The sequence below is a fragment of the Papio anubis genome, chromosome 13 (assembly GCF_008728515.1).
Source record: "Papio anubis isolate 15944 chromosome 13, Panubis1.0, whole genome shotgun sequence".
In the NCBI taxonomy this organism is placed as follows: Eukaryota; Metazoa; Chordata; class Mammalia; order Primates; family Cercopithecidae; genus Papio; species Papio anubis.
The window spans coordinates 100,267,171-100,282,191 of NC_044988.1; the positions used below are offsets into that span (position 1 = coordinate 100,267,171).

General features: G+C 48.5%; 1 pseudogene; it reads left to right on the plus strand.

Annotated features, from left to right (window-relative positions):
- Positions 1-9,739: 9,739 nt before the first annotated feature.
- Positions 9,740-10,709, plus strand: LOC101013164 (annotated as a pseudogene).
- Positions 10,710-15,021: the final 4,312 nt, after the last annotated feature.

Consider the following 15,021-nt stretch of genomic DNA (forward strand, 5'->3'; position numbering starts at 1 on the left):
GTCTTAAAAAAAAAAGAAAAAAATCTTGGCAACCAATAGTAATGATTGAGTCCAGGATTCTGACTGCTGCAGTGGCTTTGTCTGCTCCACTCTGAGTGCCCGGGACAGCCTGTGTGATGTGATAAAACGTCAGCTCAGCACTGACCCACTGGCTTCTCCTGGGTGCCCCAGAGGTCTCCAGGATATCACGAGCCCAGGGACCCTCGCTGGTCCCCTGGAGTCACATTAGCTAAGCGGCTGGGAAAGAACAATACCCATGGGGCAGGTGAGCCAACTCTAAGAGCAGCCAGGACCACCCCCCAGCCCCACTGCTGTGAGTAACAGATGTTTGGGTGACAACTTGGTCCATGCATGGGTGGAGCAAGTTATTCAATCCTGGCCCACAAGACGACATTTCAGGAATTCCTATTTCAAGCACATTGAAAAGGAGTCAAATCCTTGGGGTGTCTCTCTCTTTATCAGATTCTGTAACGTTGACTTCCCTCGAGAAGCAGCTGCCTTGGACCCTGACCAGGGACCAGGGCCCTCCAACCGTCCCAGCTGTCGCTCACTACCAACCATTCTGCTGAGCTCACAGCAAGTCCCAGAGATCCACACACCCTCCACTCACTAGGGTGCAGTCAGGGTCTCGAGGCTGCAGCTCCGTGTTTAAGAAAAAAGGACCAAAAACCAAAAAAAAAAACAAGGTGAGCAGGGCGCAATGGCACCCACCTGTAATTCCAGCACTTCGGGAGGCCGAGGTGGATGACTTGAGTTCAGGATTCTGAGATCAGCCAGCCTGGGCAACATAGCAAAACCCCGTCTCTATAAAAAATACAAAAACTACCGGGGCGTGGTGGTGTGCGTCTGTAGTCCCAGCTACTTGGGAGGCTTAGATGGGAGGATCGCTTGAGCCCCAGAGGTGAAGATCGCAGTGAGCTGAAATCACGCCACTGCACTGCAGCCTGGGTGACAGAATGAGATCCTATCTCAAAATAACAATAACAATTAACTAATTAGAAAAATAATTTTAGGGCCAGATGTGGTGGTGGCTCATGCCTATAATCTCAGCACTTTGGGAGGCCGAGGCAGGCAGATCACAAGGTCAGGAGTTCAAGACCAACATGGTGAAACCCCGTTTCTACTAAAAATACAAAAATTAGCCAGGTATGGTGGCAGGCACCTGTAATCCCATCTACTCGGGCGGCTGAGGCAGAGGAAGCTTAAACCCAGGAGGCCGAGGTTGCGGTGAGCTGAGACCACACCATTGCACTCCAGCCTGGGTGACAAAAGCGAGATCCTGTCTCAAAAAAAAAAAAAAAAAAGAAAAAGAATTTTAGGCCAGGCACAGCAGCTCGTACCTGTATTCCAAGCACTTTGGGAAGCCAAGTTGGTTGGATCATTTGAACCCAAGAGTTCAAGACCAGCCTGGGCAACATAGCAAGACCCCATCTCTACTAGTAAAAAATAATAATTTTTTAAAAAAAGATTAGGTATGACATAAAGGGATAATGGCTCTGTTTGTATACTTTTTTTTTAGGCAGACTCTTGGTCTGTTGCCCAGGCTACAGTACAGATGCATGATCCCGGCTCACTGCAACCTCCACCTCCTGAGTTCAAGCAATTCTCCTGTCTCTGCCTCCCAAGTAGCTGGGACTACAGGTGCACGCCACCACGACCAGCTATGATTTTTTATTTTTAGTAGAGCTGGGGTTTCACCATGTTGGCCAGGCTGGTCTCAAAATCCTGGTCTCAGATGATCTGCCTGCCTTGGCCTCCCAAAGTGCTGGGATTACAGGTGTGAGCCACTGCGCCCAGCCTTAAACATTTTTAAAAACAATTTGTAAGCATAATGTTTTTAAAGAACACCATGCACCACACACTCAAGTACATTATATGCTGCATTTTCTTTTTTTTTCCTTTTTATTTTTTTTAATTTTTATTTATTTATTTTTTGAGATGGAGTCTCTCCCTGTCACTGAAGCTGGAGTGCCATGCCATGATCTCAGTTCACTGTAACTTCCACCTCCCAGGTTCAAGCAATTCTCCTGCCTCAGCCTCCTGAGTAGCTGGAATTACAGACACCCGCCACCATACTGTGCTAAGTTTTGTATTTTTGGTAGAGACGGGGTTGGCTAGGCTGGTCTCAAACTGGTTGGCCTTGAACTCCTGACCTCGAGTGATCCGCCTGCCTCGGCCTCGCAAAGTGCTTTGATTACAAGCCTGAGTCACCGCGCCTGGCCAAAACTGTATTTTTTTTTTTTTTTTTTGAGACGGAGTCTCGCTCTGTTGCCCAGGCTGGAGTGCAGTGGCACAATCTTGGCTCACTGCAAGCTCCACCAGGGTTCATGCCTTTCTCCTGACTCAGCCTCCCGAGTTGCTGGGAGTGTTACAGGCGCCCGTCACCTCGCCCGGCTAATTTTTTGTATTTTTAGTAGAGACGGGGTTTCACCGTGTTAGCCAGGATGGTTTTGATCTCCTGACCTTGTGATCCCCCCACCTTGGCCTCCCAAAAAAACTGTCTTAATTATTGTACCTTTACAGTAAGTCCTTCAGCTTTGTTGTTCTTCAAGATTGTCTTGGCTACTCCCAGCCCTTCGCATTTCTATACAAATTTTATAATCAGCTTGTCGATCTCCCAACTCCCATAAAAATATTTTAAATTTGCTGGGATTTTGACTGTGATTACAATGAATTTATAGATCAATTTGGGAAGAACTGGCAACCTAACAATGTTGAAGATTCTTTTGGACTTCCTATGTTAACAGTCAGATCATTTATGAATAATGATGGTGTTATTTTTTTTCCTTCCCAATCCTTATGCCATTTGTTCCTTGTATTGCTTGACTACACTGGCCAAGACCTCCAGTATCTTGTTGATTGAAATCCAAGAGAGTCGTCATTCTGGTCTTGTTTGTAGCCTCAGAGTGTATGTTTAGCATACATTTTACCTGACACGCAGGTTTTCTTCTGTTTCTAGTTTGCCAAGAGTTTTGTCATGAATAGGTATTGAATTGTTTCAATGCTTTCCTCTGCATCTGTAGAGATCATCTATGATTTATCTCCTTTTTCACTTTAATATGATGAATTACACTGATTGATTTTCAAATGTTAAACCAGCCTTGCATTCCTAGAATAAACCTCATAATGGTTGTAATGGATTATCTATTTTATAGATAGATACATGGATAGCTAGCTAGATAGATAGATGATAGGCAGATAGATAGATATAGTTAATATAGATATACATATTATATATATAATTGGTTTGGTTTGCTAACTTTTTTATTAGGATTGTTGCATATACATTCATGAAGAGCATTGGTCTGTAAATTTATACCATATTTAATCAATTTATTCTCACACTGCCATAAAGAACTACCTGAGAAGTAATAGAAGTAATCTATGAAGAAAAGAGGTTTAATTGACTCACGGTTCTGCAAGCTATACAGGAAGCATGACTGGGAATCCTCAGGAAACTTATAATCATGGCAGAAGGCGAAGAGGAAGCAGGTACATCTTAGCATAGCAGAGCAGGGGAGAGAGAGCAAGGCATGAAGTGCCACACACTTCCTTATTTTTCCTCTTTTTTTTTTTTTTTTTTTTTTGAGACAGAGTTTTGCTCTTGTTGCCCAGGCTGGAGTGCAGTGGCGCGATCTCGACTCACTGCAACCTCTGCCTCCTGGATTCAAGCATTTATCCTGCCTCAGCCTCCCAAGTAGCTGGGATAACAGGCACGTGCCACCACACCTGGCTAATTTTTGTGTTTTCAGTAGAGACAGGGTTTCACCATGTTGGTCAGGCTGGTCTCCTGACCTCGTGATCTGCCTGCCACAGTCTCCCAAAGTGCTGGGATTACAGGTGTGAGTTACTGCGCCCGGCCCAAATGCCACACACTTTCAAACCATCAGCTATCATGAGAACTCACTCACTATGATGAGAACAGCAAGGGGGAAATCTGCCCCCATGATCCAGTCATCTCCCACCAGGCCCCTCCTCAAATTCAACATGAGATTTGGCCAGGACAAAAATCCAAACCATATCACCATCGAAGATGCATAACAGGTCAACTTGTGCTACTACCTGAACTCATTTCTGGGCAGGTGTGTCTTCATTGCATACATCCCCATTGTGGAATGTTCTAACACTGTTCTTTGAAGTCAGCCTGTGGGCATCTGCTCTAGCGCCCTAAAGTTCATTTCTCAGTTCATTACGGAATTCCATGCTCAGATGCCAGGCAAGGCTCAGCAAATAGATCGTCTCACCATGGCCAATGATGGTTCTTGTGCAGTTAAAATCCACAACTAGGCCAGGTGTGGTGGCTCACACCTGTAATCCCAGCACATTGGAAGGTCGAGGTGGTCGGATCACCTGAGGTCAGGAGTTCAAGATCAGCCTGACCAACATGGTGAAAACCTGTCTCTACTAAAAACACACACACACACACACACAAAAATAGCCCAATGTGGTGGCACACGCCTGTAGTCCCAGCTACACAGGAGGCTGAGGCAGGAGAAACACTTGAACCTGGGAGGCAGACGTTGCAGTGAGCCAAGACCGAGCCCCTGCACTCCAGCCTGAGCTACAGAGTGAGACTCCATCTCAAAAAAATAAAAGAAAATAAGGTCGGGCATGATGGCTCACGCCTGTAATCCCAGCACTTTGGGAGGCCGAGGCCAGTGGATCACCTGAGGTCAGGAGTTCAAGACCAACCTGACCAACATGGTGAAACTCCATCTCTACTAAAAATACAGAATTAGCCGGGTGTGGTGGCACATGCCTGTAATCCCAGTTACTCAGGAGGTTGAGGTAGGAGAATCTCTTGAACCTGGGAGGCGGAAGTTGCGGTGAGCCGAGATCATGCAGCTGGACTCCAGCCTGGGCATCAAGAGCAAAACTCCATCTCAAAAAATAAAAATAAAAATAAAAAATAAAATAAAATCCTACTAATAGTGTTGAGTCACCAGCTATACCCAAGGCATTGTGCCCAGCCCTGGGGGATGGGGCATAAGACACTTCTCCCTGCATGGAGCTTGTCTAGGAGAGGGACTTGTTTGTATGTGGCAATGGTTAGTAAGCAATTCAACTTTATATTTTTTTAATTTTATTTTTTTAGTGATCCTCCCACCTCAGCCTCCCAGTAGCTGGAACTACAGGTGTACCACACCCAGCTTTTTTTTTTTTTTTTTTTTTTTTGTAGAGACGAGGTCTCGCCATGTTGCCCAAGCTAGTCTTGAACTCCTGGTCTTAAGCGATCTTCCCACCTTGGCCTCCAAAAGATCTGGTATTACAGGTGTAAGCTACCATGCCCCGCTGAGCCATTCAACTTTGAAACAAAAAAATTCCTCCTATACTTTCTCTTTGAATCTTCTGAACCATTTTATTTTATTTTATTTTATTTTATTTATTTATTTATTTTTTTTGATGTTATGTTATGTTATGTTATCACGAGGAGACTTCAGCTCTGTCGCCCAGGCTGGGTGCAGTGGCGGATCTCAGCTCCTGCAAGCTCCGCCTCCTGGGTTCGCCATTCTCCTGCCTCAGCCCTCCCAGTAGCTGGGACTACAGGCTGACCTGCCACCACGCCCAGCTAGTTTTTGTATTTTTTGGCTAGAGGCGGGGTTTCACCCGTGTTCACCAGGATGTCTTGATCTCCTGACCTGTTGATCCGCCCGTCTCGGCCTCTCCCAAAGAATGCTGGGATTACAGGCTTGAGCCACGCGCCCAGCCCTATTTTTATTTTATTTTATGAAGGAGTCTCACTCTGTCACCCAGGCTAGAGTGCAGTGAGTGCCGATCTTGGCTCCTGCAGCCTCAGCCTCCTGGGTTCAAGCAATTCTCCTGTCTCAGCCTCCTGAGTAGCTGTGACTGCAGTGTGCCGCCATATCCAGCCGATTTTGTATTTTAGTAGAGACAGGGTTTCACCATGTTGGTGGGATGGTCTCGATCTCTTGACCTCGTGATCTTGATTCAAACAAACAAATAAGCAGTTGTCGAAATGTTCACAGTTTTTGAACTGCTTACCTTGTTGTCTTGGATGCAGCTGTAATAAAGCTGGTTCAGGCTGGGCACAGTAGCTCACACCTGTAATCCCAGCACTTTGGGAGGCTGAGGCAGAGCTTCCTGAGGTCAGAAATTTGAGATCAGCCACAGCCCAGCTTGGTGCAACCCTGTCTCTACTAAAAAATACAGAAATTAGGCCGGTGCGATTGGCTCAAAGCCTGTAATCCAGCACTTTGGGAGGCGAGGCAGAGGCGGATCATGAGGAATCAGGAGATCAAGACCATCCTGGCTAACACGAGGTGAAACCCCGTCTCTACTAAAAATACAAAAACTAGCGAGGTGAGGTGGTAGGTGCCTGTAGTCCCAGCTACTCAGGAGGCTGAGGCAGGAGAATGGGGTAAACCCAGGAGGCGGAGCTTGCAGTGAGCCGAGATCCGGCCACTGCACTCCAGCCTGGGCGAAAGAGTGAGACTCCATTTCAAAAAAAAAAAAAATAGAAATTAGCAGGGTGTGAGGCTGGGCATGGTGGCTTATGCCTGTACTCCCAGCACTTTGGGAGGCCGAGGCAGGCAGATCACTTGAGGTCAGGAGTTCAAGATCGGCCTGGCCAACATGGTGAAACCTTGTCTATACTAAAAATACAAAAATTAGCTGGGCGTGGTGATGCATGCCTGTAATACCAGCTACTCAGGAGACTGTGGCAGGAGAATCAGTTGAACCGAGGAGGCAGAGGTTGCAGTGAGCCGAGATAGTGCCACTGCACTCCAGCCTGGGCAACAGAGTGAAACTCCGTCTCAAAAAACAAACAAACAAAAAAAACTACAAAAATTAGCCAGGCATGGGGTCACACACCTGTAGTCCCGGCTACTCAGGAGGCTGAGGTGGGAGAATCACTCAAACCCAGGAGGTGGAGGTTGCAGTGAGCTGAGATCACGCCATTGCACTCCAGTCTGGGTGACAAAGCAAGACTTCGTCTAAAAATAACCAAAACCAACAATCTCATTGTTGCCACTGATTGTGGCATATAACAAATAAATCCTGTAGATGTGGACTTATAAATGTATTGCTATTTAGGCCAGCCACGGTGACTCATGCCTGTAATCTCAGCACTTTGGAAGGCCTAGGTGGGTGGATCATTTAAGGTCAGGAGTTCAAGATCAGCCTGGCCAACATGGTGAAACCTCGCCTCTAATAAAAATACAAAAATTAGCCAGGTATGGTGGCAGGCGCCTGTAGTCCCACCCACTTGGGAGGCTGATGCAGGAGAATTGCTTGAACCAGGGAGGTACAGGTTGAGGTGAGCCAAGATCAACACCACTGCACTCCAGCCTGGGGGACAGAGTGAGACTGTCCCCCCGCAAAAAAAAAAAAATATATATATATATATATACACACACACACACACACACACACACGTGTTCATATATTAATACATATATTTATATATTTATATATGGCTATTTAAATACTACTTGCTGGCCAGGCACAGTGGCTCACGCCTGAAATCCCAGCACTTTGGGAGGCCAAGGTGGGTGAATCACCTCAGGTCAAGAGTTCGAGACCAGCTTGGCCAACATGGTGAAACCTCATCTCTACTAAAAATACAAAAAAATTTAGCCGGGCATGGTGGCAGGTGCCTCTAATCACAGCTACTTGGGAGGCTGAGGTAGGAGAATTGCTTGAACCCAGGAGGCGGAGGTTGTAGTGAGCCAAGATCATGCCACTGCACTCCAGCCTGGCGACAGAGTGAGACTCCATCCAAAAAAAAAAAAAAGAAGAAGGAATAAATGCCACTTGCACTTGTATCCATTCTCTTTGGCTTTCTGCAGTTTGAATATGTTGTGGCTGGGTGTGGATTCTGTGTGTGTGTGTTTTTTGTTTTGCGTGTGTGTGTGTGTATGTGTGTGTGTGTTTCTGGTATTTTTGTTGTGGTTATTTGTTGCTATTTATCCAGATTAGTGTTCTCTAAGTTTCCTGGATCTGTGGTTATCTGCCTGTCATTAATTTTTTTTTTTTTTTTTGAGGCAGAGTCTTGCTCTGTCACCCAGGCTGTAGTGCAATGGGCAACATGGTGAAACCCCATCTCTACAAAAAGTACTACAAAATTAGCCAGGCATAGTGATGCGTGCTTGCAGTCCCAAATACTTGGGAGGCTAAAGTGGGAGGATTGCTTGAACCTGGGAGGCCAAGGTTGCAATGAGCCGAGATGGTGCCACTGTACTCCAGCCTTGGTGACTGAGCAAGCACTAGTTAAAAAAAAAAAAAAAAAAAACAAAAAAATAAATAAATAAATAAACTTGAAAGTCGCTACTCTTATTATTTCATTATTAAAATTAAAAAAAAAAAACTTGGACAAACTGAAAATCGATGACTTTTCTTGCAGTTGAAACTTTTCTTGAAGTTCTCTGTGGTTTCAGAGCACTGAGTTTTCAAGGCAAAGCTCCACTTGATGTCAGGAGAGACAGGAGAACCTGGAGAATCCCAGCGACATCTGCAGACCCAGAGCAGAAGCCACCGGAGCCCGAACTGGGAACACAGATGGGAACTCGGATAAATTGCTAGAGGCTGAGTGTGGACTGGCATCGGAGGGACAAAGTCCTCGAGTCTTCAGGCCAGGGGGTGCCCCACACTTTCATGGGTTTCCCTCCAGTAATCCCACTTGATTCTGTCGAAGATCCGGGGCCGGGCGCGGGGGCTCACGCCTGTAATCCCAGCACTTCGGGAGGCTGAGGCGGGTGAATCACGAGGTCAAGACATTGAGACCATCCTGGCCAACATGGTGAAACCCCATCTCTACTAAAAATACAAAAATTAGCTGGGCATGGTGGCGGACGCCTGTAGTCCCAGCTACTCGGGAGGCTGAGGCAGGAAAATCGCTTGAACCCCGGAGGCGGAGCTTGCAGTGAGCCGAGATGGCGCCACTGCACTCCAGCCTAGCAACAGAGCGAGACTCTGTCTCAAAAAAAAAAAAAAAAAAAAGATCCCACAGGCTCTGGCTGCGGTGGGGGTAGAGATCCTTGTGAAAACACTCAAAGCCTTCTAGCCAAGGCCCCATTCCAGGGGGAAGAGCTTTGCCAGCGCCTATCCCAGGTGGGGTAAGGGAATACTCCTTCCAGCCCCCTCCAGCCCCCTCCAGGCTTCGCATAGAACAAGCACAGTGGGCAAGAGCCAGGTTGCAAGCAATTAGGTCGGGAAGGAACCTGAGCCAGAGAAGGTAGTAAGTGGCAGGGGGAACAGTGACGGCCCTGCAGGGATACTTGTGAATGTCGCAGCCCCAAGACCCAGGCCCAAGACAGGACTGACGACAGAATGTTCCCCCTCTCCCACACCTCACCACATCCACAGGCTGCGGTACAATCATGGGAGTCACAGGCGACAGAACTCAAGGCTCAGACCTCCCAAAGTCAGGAGGGAGACAACAATGAGGACAGTAGAAGACGTGGAGCCTCTGGCACCTGCAGCTGCAACAAACACCTAACACCGCCCAGCTCCTAGAGAGGACAATCTAGCCTGGGCCGGACACAGTGGCTCACGCCTGTAATCTCAGCACTTTGGGAGGCTGAGGTGGGTGGTCGCTTGAGCCTAGGAGTTCGAGACCAGCCCGGGCAACGTGGCGAAACCTCATCTCTACAAAAACTACAAAAAAATTATCTGAGCTTGGTGGCACGTGCCTGTTGTCCCAGCTACTCGGGAGGCTGAGGTAGGAGGATCACCTGAGTCTGGGAGTTAGAGGCTACAGTGAGCCTTGATCATGCCACTGCACCCCCCCCAGCCTGGGCAACACAGCAAGACCCTATCTCAAAAAATTTAAATAAATAAATATAAAATGTGATTGAGCGCTTTCCTTTCACTGCTGCAGCCGCAGCCATGAGTATGCTCACACTTCAGAAGAGGCTCGTCTCTAGTGTCCTCCACTGTGGCAAGAAGAAGGTCTGGTTGGACCCAATGAGACCAATGAAATTGCCAATGCCAACTCCCGTCAGCAGATCCGGAAGCTGATCAAAGATGGGCCGATCATCTGCAAACCTGGGATGGTCCATTCCCGGGCTCGATGCCGGAAAAGCACCTTGACCTGTCGGAAGGGCAGGCACTTGGGCATAGGTAAGCGGAAGGGTACAGCCAATGCCTGAATGCCAGAGAAGGTCACGTGGATGAGGAGAATGAAGGTTCTGCGCCGGCTGCTCAGAATCTGAGAAGATTGATCGCCACGTGCATCACAGTCTGTACCTGAAATTGAAAGGGAAGGTGTTCACAAACCAGCGGATTCTCATGGAACAAATCACAAGCTGAAGGCAGACAAGGCCCGCAAGAAGCCCCTGGTTGACCAGGCTGAGGCCCACAGGTCTAAGACCAAGGAAGCACACAAGGTCCATGAAGAACACCTCCAGACCAAGAAGGAGATCATCAAGACTTTGTCCCAGGAGGAAAAGACCAAGAAATAAAAGCTCCCCCTTTGTCTGTACATACTGGCCTCCGTTATTACGTGGATCAGCCATTAAAATAAAACAGGCCTTTAAAATAAATAAATAAATAAATATAAAATGAAATATACCCTCCTCACACTAAAGGCCTCTTGACCTTAGTTCCTGTGATCTGATACAGTATGTCTAGATTTCAACAAAAAATTGCAAGGCATGCCAAAAGGCAAGAAAAAAACACAATCTCAAGCCAGGCACCAGGGCTCACGCCTGTAATCCCAGCACTTTGGGAGGTCAAGGTGGGCAGATCACCTGAGGTCAGTAGTTCGAGACCAGCCTGGCCAACATGGTGAAACCCCGTCTCTACTAAAAATACAACAATTAGCCGGGTGTGGTGGTGGGGGCCTGTAATCCCAGCTACTCGGGAGGCTGAGGCAGGAGAATTGCTTGAACCCAGGAGGCAGAGGTTGCGGTGAGCCAAGATCACACCATTGCACTCCAGCCTAGGCAGCAAGAGCGAAACTCCATCTCAAAAGAAAAAACAAAAAACATGTTTTTGAAGCCTATCCTCCGCCATAAAAATCTGCAGCTGTGAAAATGCAGGTCCTCCCTCTGTGGTGGGGGAGCTCTTAGCACCCCCTCTGAGAGCGCTCTGGGGAACAAAAGGACATCCTGCCCAGCTAAAGAACAAGAATGAGAGGGTTTTTCCCCTCAAATCAGCAGCAGGAGCTGGAGGCTGGCCGGCTATGATGGCATCCACCACACCAGCCATCGGACAGAGCCCCGGACCCTGTCTTTTGAGATCGAGTCTCGCCTGCTCCATGGGCTGGAGTGCAGGGCCAGATCTCAGCTCACTGTAGCTCCACCTCCCGGTTCACGCCATTCTCTGCCTCAGCCTCCCAGAGTAGTTGGGACCACAGGCTACCGCCACCTCAGCCCGCTAGTTTTTTTGTATTTTTAGTAGAGACGGGTTTCACCGTGTTAGCCAGGATGGTCTCTGATCTCCTGACTCAGTGGATCTACCCGGGGCTTCGGCCTCCCAAAGTGCTGGGATTACAGGCTTAAGCCACCGCGCCCGGCCTGCGACCCTGTCTTAAAAACAAAATGAAACAAAACAAAACTTTTGCCAGGTGTGATGGCTCACGCCTGTAATCCCAGTACTTTGGGAGGCTGAAGCAGCAGGATGACTTGAGGCCAGGAGTTTGAGACCAGCCTGAGTAAAACAGGGAGACCCCCAACACTACAAAATAGGCTTAAAATTCGAAGCCGGTGTGGTGGCACGTACCTGTGGTCACAGCTATTCAGGAGGCTGAGACTGGAAGATGACTTGGGCCCGGAAGGTCAAGGCTGCACTAAGCCATGATCACACCACTGTACTCTAGCCTGGGTGATAGAGCGAGACCCTGTCTTAAAAAGATCGAAAAGACAACGTAGTACCTATAGTTGATAATACCGTATTGTGCACTAAACAATTTAAGAGAGCAGATCTCAAGTGTTCTTACCAGCGTCCCACCACCAGCCCCGGCACACGCACATGGGAGCTGGGGGAAGCTTTTGGAGGTGATAAATATGTTTATTACTGTGATTGTAGTGATGGTTTCAGGGCGTCTACGTATGTTCAAACTCATCAAATTGTATACATTAGATATGTGCAGCTTAATATATATTAATTACACCTCAATAAAGCTATTTTAAAAATAAAAATTAGGGCCGGGCACGGTGACTCATGCCTGTAATCCCAGCACTTTGGGAGGCCAAGGTGGTTGGATCATGAAGTCAGGAGATCAAGACCATCCTGGCTAACACAGTGAAACCCTGCCTCTACTAAAAATGCAAAAAATTAGCCGGGCGTGGTGGCAGGTGCCTGTAGTCCCAGCTACTCAGAAGGCTGAGGCAGGAGAATGGCATGAACTCGGGAGGCGGAGCTTGCAGTGAGGCACGATCACACCACTACACTCCAGCCTGGGTGACGGAGGGAGACTCTGTCTCAAAAACATAAAAATAAAAATAAAAATTAGACCAGGGGCGGTGGCTCACACCTGTAATCCCAGCACTTTGGGAGGCCAAGGTGGGCTGATCCCTTGAGGTCAGGAGTTCGAGACCGGCCTGGCCAACATAGCCAAACCCCATCTCTACTAAAAATACAAAAATTAACCAGGCGGGGTGGCAGGTGCCTATAATCCCAGCTATTCAGGAGACTGAGGCAGGAGAATTGCTTGAACCCAGGAGGCAAAGGTTGCAGTGAGCTGAGATCATGCCACCACACTCCAGCCTAGGTGACAGAGCAAGACTCTCTTTCAAGAAAAAAAAAAAAGAAAGAAAAAAGAAAAGAAAAGAAAATTAAAATTATTTTAAAAAAAGAAAAGCAAAAAGAAATTCCGGCCAGGCACGGTGGTTCACGCCTGTAATCCCAGCACTTTGGGAGTCCGAGGTGGGAGGATCATCTGAGGTCAGGAGTTTGAGACCAGCCTGGCTAACAGGGTGAAACCCTGTCTCTACTAAAAATACAAAATTAGACAGGCATGGTAGTGCATGCCTGTAATCCTAGCTACTTGGGAGGCTAAGGCAGGAGAATTGCTTGAACCCCGGAGGTGGAGGTTGCAGTGAGCCGAGATCGCACCACTGCACTCCAGCTCAGGCAACAAAAGTGAAACTCTGTCTCAAAAAAGAAAAACAAGCCGGGCGCGGTGGCTCAAGCCTGTAATCCCAGCACTTTGGGAGGCCGAGACGGGCGGATCACGAGGTCAGGAGATCGAGACCATCCTGGCTAACATGGTGAAACCCCGTCTCTACTAAAAAATACAAAAAGCTAGCCGGGCGAAGTGGCGGGCGCCTGTAGTCCCAGCTACTCCGGAGGCTGAGGCAGGAGAATGGCGTAAACCCGGGAGGCGGAGCTTGCAGTGAGCCGAGATCCGGCCACTGCACTCCAGCGCGGGCAACAGAGAGAGACTCCGTCTCAAAAAAAAAAAAAAAAAAAAGAAAGAAAAGAAAAAGAAAAAAAAGAAATCCCACGGGAAGGATTCTAAAATTCTGGCAAGCATCCCTCGGCATGGTGGGGGCAGGGTCCACAGGCCCAGTTTGTGCAGGAAATAACACCTCGTGGCCAAAACCCAGCTGGTTCTTCTTTGGCCTCTCGGTGCGTGGACAGCAACAGCAAGGGACAAGTTCCCAGTAGCTGCTGGTGGAACTGACTCACCTTTAACTAAAGTCTCCAGTGACCAGGGGCTGCCAGGGCTGGGCTGGCTGGGCACCGTATGACTCGCCCTTGCTCCATGCCCCCAGCTCCAGGTCCAGCTTGATGCATTGTGGGTGGGCATTAAATATTTGCGTAATTAAAATAAATACATGATCAGTCTGAGAGTCTGATGTGTCCAGAAGGCTCTGGAATACTTGTGTCTTCTTGAACATTTGGAGCAGCAAAATTCCCTTTCGTTGTAACTACAAGTAATTGAACTGGTCTTCAAATAAGTTTCTTCTCTAATTATCCAAAGTCTGACCCCGGACACAGAGGAGGGGGTAGGTGGGAAGGAGTTAAGGGGGTGGGGAAGGGAATCTAGAATTCCCTTCTAGATGTTCTAGAATCTAGAACATCTCCGGCTGCACGCAGTGCCTCACGCCTGTAATCCCGGAACTTTGGGAGGCCGAGGTGGGTGGATCGCCTGAGTTCAGGAGTTCCAGACCAGCCTGGCCAACACGGTGAAACCCCGTCTGTACTAAAAATACAAAAATTAGCCAGGCATAGTGGTGTGCGTCTGTAATCCCAGCTACTCGTGAGGCTGAGACAGGAGAATCGCTTGAACCTGGGAGGTGGAGGTTGCAGTCAGCCGAGGTTGCGCCATTGCACTCCAGCCTGGGCAACAGAGACTCCATCTCAAACAAACAAACAATAGAATTAAACATCTCTTTCCAGGCCAGTGTAACACACGTTTTCTGACATCTCAACAGTTCTGAGCATTGGACTCGCATGGGGGCAGAGGGATAAGCAGATAGGACCCCTGAGGGTTTTAGTCTCTGGACTGTAGAGAGATGGTGAAGGCTGAGGTCAACAGAGAGAGGAAGGGCACAGGCTTAGAGAGCATTCGAGACTCTCGCCAAGCCTCAGTTTCCTCCTCTGTAAAAGTAGGCAAACACGGGGACACATCTCACAGAGTTGCTAGGAGCTGCCTACAGCCTCATGTGAATGTGCTGGACCCAATGCTTCTCCCGGGAGCAGAAAGGATCTCTTGAGGATCAGGGCTGTTGGTGCTTTGTCCTCCATGCTGTTGATGGTTTGGAAGCTGGGGCGGTGGGGATGATATGGAAGGTGCTGGGGAGGCACCTCACAGGGTAGACAGGCCAGAGGCTGGAGGGAGAGGCCAGGGGAGGCTGATGCCTTGGCTTCAGGGAAGGGGAGGGAATAGAGTGTCTTCGGCAGGCCCAACCCACTGCAGCAGATCCCTCCTGCTCCGAGCTGGGGTCTGAGGACACATCCTGCTGTTTGCGTCTACTTAGCGGGGAGCATTTATGACTGGGCTTCACCATCTCTTCCCACATCTTGGCTGGGCCCCCGGGTTCTGAGGATCTGGGCTGCCCTGGTCTGTTGGCACTTTCTGGAGCTGCCATCCGCTTTGCTGGGATTCAG